Source organism: Struthio camelus, chromosome 6 (assembly GCF_040807025.1).
Source record: "Struthio camelus isolate bStrCam1 chromosome 6, bStrCam1.hap1, whole genome shotgun sequence".
NCBI classification, from domain to species: domain Eukaryota; kingdom Metazoa; phylum Chordata; class Aves; order Struthioniformes; family Struthionidae; genus Struthio; species Struthio camelus.
Genome location: NC_090947.1, coordinates 40,123,392 through 40,131,701, shown reverse-complemented (window position 1 = coordinate 40,131,701; position 8,310 = coordinate 40,123,392). Strand labels below are relative to the sequence as shown.

The following is an 8,310-nucleotide window of genomic DNA, read 5'->3' as shown; positions in this document are numbered from 1 at the left end:
TTTCACCAAGACCACTGTAGTAACGTTTAACTTAATCTATATATCAGTAACATTTATTTCTACAAGAATGAATATCGGGAAGCTCCCGGTAAAGACCTGTAAGTGCTATTCTGTGAGTTGTAAAGTTCAACTTTTCTCTCTGCAGCCCGGCTGCTTCACAGGGAGCCCAAAGCAAAGTAGTTGAAATAACACCACCATCTGCTGGCCAGCCCGTTAATACGGCAGACGGAAAGGTCGCGCAGAGAAAGTGCATGGAGCTACCCGGCACATCTCTTTTGCTGTGTACCAGAGAGCAGTTGGGTAAGCTTTCACCACGAAATTCTTCATTATTTTTATTATTAATGTTGACTGATGCATTTCCAGGCTGCTGTCTTTGTAAGACATAGCTAAATAGATACATAATAAAAAATGACTGCCCTGCAAAGATGTACACGGGTAGGGAAACGGGGAACATTTTTCTTGGCATTTCTGTGCAGGAAGCAGCATCAGTACAGCAGCTGTGCCTTGTAAAAGATATATTAATTTGATTCACATCAAGACCGATATTATTTGCTCTTGCAGATCTGTTGCTGGGTCACATGCAGTTGCATGCATCAAGCCTGCAAAGCAGAAACCCAGAAATAGCAATGTCTACTGACTGACGAGATGCATGCCATGGCCAAATGTGGGAAGCAGTGTGTGTGACAAAGACCCCAAAATTACTCTTGCAGGAAGTGTAAATGCTGCAGGATTTCTTGCTGCTGTGTATATTAGACTTACTGTAACCTCTTTCCATGCTCACTTCTAATATAAATCATTTCCAGTAACACTGTGAGGTATATTTGATACATAGGTGGTGTTTTGCAAAAATGAGCTGAAGAGCCATGAGTCCATCAACTCAGGTAACATGTTAAGGCACATCATTTTCTGTAGCCTAAGGCACAAACAAAGATGATGTAGCTGGTATCACATGGCCCAATTTTTGCCTCCCCTGCCCAAATGACCAGATACTTGCTAACAACTGGATGAGTTGAAAATAGCTTTCAGAAAAGTCAGAAACAAGGCTAAAATGTGCATCCTTTAATCTGTGAAAAGAATCATGCTGTTATTACCCCCCAAATTAAGGTGATTCTCTCTCAAAAGAGGGACAGTGAGATTTCCTCATTCTGCAGAGGAACAACCACTCAAGCTGTATGAGACACCCCCCACCCCCACCCCAGCCCATTGAGTTTTTACAAAGTTATTAGAGCTGTTAATGCCTCCAGCTACCTCAGGTGTCCATGAATTAAAAGAAAAAAAGGATCAAGTCATTAAACCTGCTCATGCTCCTGGTAGATGCTAGTGACATTTAAAATGCTTTCCATTTTGGGAGTAAATGTTCAGAAGAGACATAACCCATTACCTGAGTGGCAAAGACTTGCTAGGAGGTAGGACAGGACCACACACGCCTGCTGTGCAAGGTGTTGAGCAAGATGTTGCCCATCGGTACTGAGCAAGATGTTGCCCTGCTAGGTGGTGGGCAATGGGTCTTGAAGCTGGATGAAGAACCTGGGTGGTGGGTGATGGGTCTTGAAGCTGGGTGAAAAGCATGGCCATTTTGAGACAAGACAGTGGGAATACTAGCAAACGCAAGGCTGGGGCAGAAGCTTCAGCCAAGTCCTGCAACAATGCAAGCGTTATGTGCAGCTGCAGGTGTCTTGGACCTTTTGCTGGCCATCAGCCAAGGCTTTCTCCAAGAGAGTTCAGTGCAACCACAGCTGAAAAGTCATGTAGGGTCCTTTACATAGTTTTCTGGATGGCTGTTAGATTAGATTCTGCTTAATATTAATGTATATTTTTACAGCAGAATGAAGGCAAATCCCCAGCCTCCAAAACCTACTTTCCTTCCCTGAAAAAATATCTTTCTTCCTAACATATTTATTCATTTATATTTACATATAAATGAAAATTAATAGCATCAGATGGCCAAGGTGCAATTTCTCTGTCAGTAGCAGAAGTAATAGTAGTTCCTGTGCATTTATTACGATTAAATATTATCGTTGTCTGTTACACATGAACGAGGGCATGCCAGGAGTTGATTGTCTATCTTACATAGAAAAGAACTGGGAAGGTAATTTTTTATTTTTTAAACCTGTTACCTATCCCAAAGATAGGTGGAGATCCCCATCTCTATTGTTGCTGAGACATATTTGCCTCAGCAAAGTTATTAATACTCTACAGACAATATCCAGCAAGGTTCACATGAAATTTATAAGTTCTGTAGAACTAGGCAGGAATAATTTTTAATAGGACAGCCAAGAGCAATTACATTACTTAATATCATAGTGCCAAACACAAGATTATAATGATATTGCCAAAAATATTTGACAAATAATGTAAGCAGGGTGTATTTTCATCTCAGTGGTGAAATAGCCCTATCTGAAGCTAACCCAGTGTTTCGGAACACCTATAATCTGAGTTATTTCTGTAAGTATTTTTGACCTGAACTACTTTCAAGCTGTGATGGCTCTGCATACTCCATGGGTGTAAGCAAAGGAAGAATATTGCTTCTCTTGATGACACTACCTCAAAGAATACCACGTGGAGGGAAAAGACAATTTTTAAGACCGTGGATCCCCTTAAATAGCTCTATGTGCTTTGTAATTGCTTTCATGCAAATACCAGAGTTCCAGAATTTTTTGGCATACTTTTCTCCAACAGGTTTCTTTTGCTTTGAAGTATGCTGATTATTATGAAGTGTCAATTTATCTCTGCCATCCTGTGTATATCATCAAAGCAAGTTGCTGCAGTTAACCCAGGAAAATATTCTATACTTGGAAGGCAAGCACTTATTGGTGCAAGGAATTATTTTCTTTTGTGTGGAGATCAAGTAATCCAGCGCTTACTTCAGAAAACACAATGCAACCTATATTGTGAGTCCATTAGCAGCAACAACAAATCTTCTGGCTCTAGGGGAAGAATTAATTATTTACGTGTTTCTTATTAAGTTTTTACCTACTGTTAACAGTAGGTTTGAAAAGAATTCCTTTCTGTCTTTGATCAAAGTTTACAACAACCCCATTTACAAGCAGTACATTTAGCTGTTTTTAATTATTTGCAGGCTATCACAAAATGACATTTGCAATTTGTGAGCGTTGCCGAAGCGCTGCAGGTATTCCAGAAATTCCTGACAAGTCTTTTTGAGCAGCCAGCGTTTTTACTCACTGCCATTGACATGCTGTTAGACCTTGTGCTAACGTAGCAGATACTGTGCTATCTTTCAGGTGCATATCTTGTCTTCAGCTTTCAAAATAATGTAAATCTCACAGACCACCCATGCATGGTCATGTATCTTTTTGGAGTTGTGCCTTTGACACACCCTTGTAGGACTATTAGTGTGATTACGGGCATCAGAATGTAGTACTTTACATTATCCATACGGGATACGCATACAGGACAAATCCATACATTATCAGTACATACAGGTATTTAGTACAAAATCCTAAGCTTTACCTGGACTCACTCTTCAGCAGTACCATTTTAAAGGTACATGTGATAAAAGGGTCTTTATGTTTAGCCCTGGAATCTTATAGGTACAGGAAAATTCATGATAACTTCAACAGAAAACAGGCAAGGTTCAACTGTCTTTTGGTACCTTTTTGGCTTAGAAGGTAAAACTTGAGAGGAAACATAATATATCCAATGATATTCCCTTTCACTGTTAGTAGCTACATAGACTCCTGTGTTTCTGTGATTTTGTGAAGATGAACTGCTTCCAGGATTTGTTTGTTTGTTTTGGTTGGTTGGGTTTTTTTCATCCCTTGGTTGACAACGGCTCGTTCAGTGGTTACTGAATCAGGATTTAGGTCTTCTCCAACTTCCCAGGAGGGCTTATCCCTGGGGCTCACCCTGTGCTGTTGTTCCTCTTGTCGAGTATGGTCAGCAGCAGCTGTCTCCAAGGAAAGTTGAGCAAACCTGATAATGACTGCTCAGCGAATAACAACTGGTTGGGCTATGTTTTTAAATATTTTATAACCGTTATATACTCCAAAATGCTGTAAAAGGCCTACACAAGCTCTTGGTTTTCATTTAGATATTTAGCCTACATTTAAAGACTTACATGTAGTAAATTCACTATTCTGTAATGCTATTGAATATCACAGATTTAGAATTTATTACCAAAGGAAATTGCACTGAAACAATTTATTAGAAACAAAACAAAATCCATGACTTGATGATGGATGACTTTGTACTATAGTCTTAGACCAATTATTTAACAAAGCATTTGTTACGTTTGACTTTAGGCCAAGCAACAATGTAAGTTGACATATTCTAGAATAATAACAAAAAATGGACAGGCTGTAATACATCAGAGAGTTTACCACAAGAGCGAAGCGCATTTAGATAGAGTTATAAAATCAGCCACCTTGATAACTTAGCCAATGGTATTTAGTCATAATTTAGCCACTGATACTTAGTCAGTTCTGCTAAATGTATAACAAAAGGCTGTAATGCAATGAATCGCAGGCTCCGTCTCCCTTATTGCTCCTTATTGAGTTAACTCTTCAGTGAGATCCTATTACCTATGGTGATTACAGGTTCACAGTCAAAAACAAATTTGGCAGGTGCAAACGCCTGCTCCCTTTTTATAGCTAAAGAGGAAAAGTGTCCTGTAACCCAGTCTGTCGTAACTTGGAGCATGGTGGGAAGAAAGTCTTCCCTTCCGCCTGTGCAGTTTTCTACAAATCCATTAGGCTCCATGCAGTCTGCCCAGCTGGGTGGGCAAAGGGCTTGCTCCCCATTTCTATAAAGTATTTCTAGTGAAGAGAGTATTTCTAGAGAAGGGATCTGGCAATCATTATTTTAGGCACTTGTGGTAGACTAATAATATGTGCTAACAGGAAATTGAGAGAGGAGTATTTTATTTTGGATGCTGCACACAGATCACAGTTGTCTTATTTCCATCATGAGCTTTGCAGTTCTCTGGCCCCAGGCTCGAGCCAAAAGGATCTGGGCAGCATCAGATAGTTCAGCCCAAAGGTCTAGGAGAAGACTCAGTCGTGATGAAACAACAAACATCACCTCTTCTAGACATATATTTGGAAAAGAAGGGCTTTAATGGGCACTCAACCATTAAAAGGCAGAATTAGAGACTGAATTAGAGTATTCAATTAAGAGGGAGTCAGCTGTGTAAAACCTATCATGAGACATTGATGCTCTAAAATCCAAAAGGCTAAATGTGATTGAAGTCTCTAAAAAATGCCAAAAAGAAAAAAATTGGTTTTATATAAATGGGTAACCTAATGTTTGTTTGAGATCTGCTGTGACGGGCTACTCATTTCAGTAACACGTATTGCGTCAGTTTGAGCTAAGATAAAAAATAAAGCTGGAAAAGGAAATATTTCCTTTGCTGCATTTGTGCTGTTTTCACAACCCTTCCAAAGTAGTGTTTTCAGAATTCCTGGGTGCTAATAGCAAATCTCATATTGCCACTAAAGCTAAACAGATGAAAGAACAACTATACTAATAAACAATGGGAATAACTGATTGTAGACAATATTTGGATTTTATGAATATTAGAAGCCAAGGGCTGTTATACTGAAACTGAAATGTCCTTTAAAAAAGTGGCTAGGAAATCTAAGGTTATGAAAATGTACAAGTTTGTTGCAATTGATAACAAGAAAGCAGAGCAAAAAGAAAGGAAGCATTAAAAAAAATAGCCTGAGAGAGATCTATGTATAATGTGGGACAGAAATACTGCTTTTTAAGAGCAGTCCATTGTCTACCACCCAGAAAGCCTAGAAAAGTTTGTAAAGTAGAGTTATGATTCCATTTTATGTGATAATTGGAATAAATGCTTACCTCAGTGAAAAAAAAAATCTATTTATAATGTTCATTCACTTTCAAATGTTAATGGACTATAACAATAAGTATTGTTCTATTAATTTTATATCACTAAGTTTTCATAGGCAGGTACAAAACATGAATTCATGAGACATCTGTTATTTATAAAAGCTGAAATAATGTATTTAGAGTGCTTCTGCTTTTATTCAACACCTGCTAGTCCCTCCACACAATTTTCTTCAGAAGAAAATGCTGTAATTAATTGATTTTTACCTATTTCAAAGGAGGAAAACCTTGGATTTGCACAATGGCTGGTTGAGAATATTGAAAGAAGGAAGTCTTGCAGAAAATAAGTGATTCTGCTGGCTGTGGATTGGCCCCTGGCTCCTGTGAGGTCTTTCTGGGCTCACTGTCAGTAACTTGCTTTTTCCAAGTGGTAACGTGTATAAATTAGATTAATTCCACCGAGATTGGTGGAGTGAATGGACTGAATGGAATCTAGCCCTGTATTTCCATGATTTCTCTGCCTTCCATTATTTTCTGGAGGGGCTAACGTGGTGACCACTTACAGGTTGGTGCCAATATCATGGATAAAAAGCAGAGATACCAGAAAAAAAGTCTTTTTCCATAGGAGATGAAGGAGAGTTTCTTGTCCGTGCCTGGAAGTACCTTGGCAATGACATGCATTTCAGCAGCTCCTCATCTAAGGCACCCCTAACCACAAACATGCAACGTTCTCCACAATCCTCGTCCAATTTGAGAAGATGATGTCTAATTTAAAAAGATTATTGTTTAGTACAGGAAAAAGAAGCTCATGAGCTGCAGTACAGCCTTTTTGTTCTCCCAGCTGAAACATCCTGTAAAATCCCTAGAGGAAAAAGCTTCAAGAAAGAAAGAAAAAAGGAGGGAGTAGCAGGTACCTGTGGATGATAGTTGAGGTGCCATGGCTGATTTATAGGTTTGGAAGATATTTGCAATGCCCATATTATACTTGTTCTGGGGATAAAGAGAGGATTTAATTCTCTAGTACTATCAATCTGTTACCTTTCAAGACAGTAAATTCACTAAATTCACTAAAAAAAAGCAATTCGGTTTCATAGAGTTGTTGTAGTAATATATCATTTATCATTTGCTGTATGTAAGTACCAATAGCACAAACATTTAAAAATCATCAGTAGAGCCATAAAGAGATGAAAGAAAAATGTTTCAGAATAAATCTCTGTCTTTTCCAAAGCAACCTGCCCTGTGATAAGGTTATAGAGCGAAACATATGCTACTAGCAGTTTGAAAAAAAAAAAATTGTTCCAAGGTAAATGTTTTAACAGAGTGGTTAAAATTCATTTCCTATTTTTGTATGAGGCTAGTGGCAGGAAGGACGGAGAACTGGAAAGGTAGGCTGATATGCCTTAGCTTCCTCTATAGGCAGCACTGTTTCTCCAGGGGACGGCTCAGAGCCCCCAAAACTATGTCCTACTAGGAGTACCCTATGCAGGAACCTAACTGTCTTTATTAACTTTATGGGATGCTTGTGTCTTAATCTTAACCGTTAACCTGATCCTGATGAATAGCCCCATTAATACTTAGATTAACCTATCATCTCTGAAAATAAATAATATCTCCAATATTTTTCTTTCTTGAAAGAACGCAGAAAGGCAATTGAATCAAATTAGGGAAGTGACCTATGCTCTAATACTCCTATTTTTCTACCGCTTATTTTCATACATCCACGAGTTAGTCATATTTTAAACTTTGATGCTCTTTAAATTGTATTTTCATTACAGCTATGACATTTATTATTTACACCTCACATCATCCGTTTGTTAGGTAGCCTAAAAGCAGCGAAGAGGCAACACCTTTGCTGAAGACATTGAAGCAATCAGGTCTGCTCAAGGGGTGCCACGCAGAGGCCCCCTCCAGTTAACTGGGCTTTTTTTGAACACCACAGCTGCTTACAGAGATCTTCCTATAAGATCAAATAGTAAAGGCCAAGATGGAAAAGGAGGATGAAAGAACAGATGACAGATATATGGATAGCCAGAGCTTTAATGCTGTTTTTATGCTGTTTTTAACCCCAGCCAAATTCCTACCTTTTGTTATTAAACCTGATGGTTCTGCTCTAATAATCCTCGTTATTACTCCTTGGCCTGAAGGTCTGGGTTTTTTGGCACTGCACTCTCTGCCCTTTACAATTTTGAAGAGTTAGGTTTCTTCAAAAATAAAAATCCCAGAAAAAGGCTGAATGAAGTGGTTCAAAGTAAGAGCGACACCTTTCCACTTCATGCCTTTAAACTACTGATGCCAATGAAAAACTCCTAATCAATGCTTGTGTGCTGTCATTCAGGTGAAAGAAAACTGTTTCCTAAATGTAAAGTTCACTCAGTGAGATAATTCAGGCTGCAATTTTTCTGAATAATAGTGGTTTCTGTATTAGTGTTATCTGTCCAGAATGAATGCTAGGAGTAGCCATTTTTCTTCCTCTTTATTTTTACTGTCCAGTTAAGGAAAAAC

At 38.6% G+C, this 8,310-nt stretch overlaps 1 protein-coding gene across 1 annotated transcript in view; it reads left to right on the top strand.

Moving 5' to 3' along the window:
• The first annotated feature begins 217 nt into the window (after nt 1-217).
• The window catches only part of LOC104145706 (von Willebrand factor D and EGF domain-containing protein), a 200,309-nt gene continuing 192,216 nt past the window's right edge, over nt 218-8,310 (top strand). Inside the window, exon 1 of the mRNA XM_068949286.1 lies at nt 218-300. The gene's annotated coding sequence lies outside the window, so the exon portion shown is untranslated. The remainder of the gene's footprint in view (nt 301-8,310) is intronic.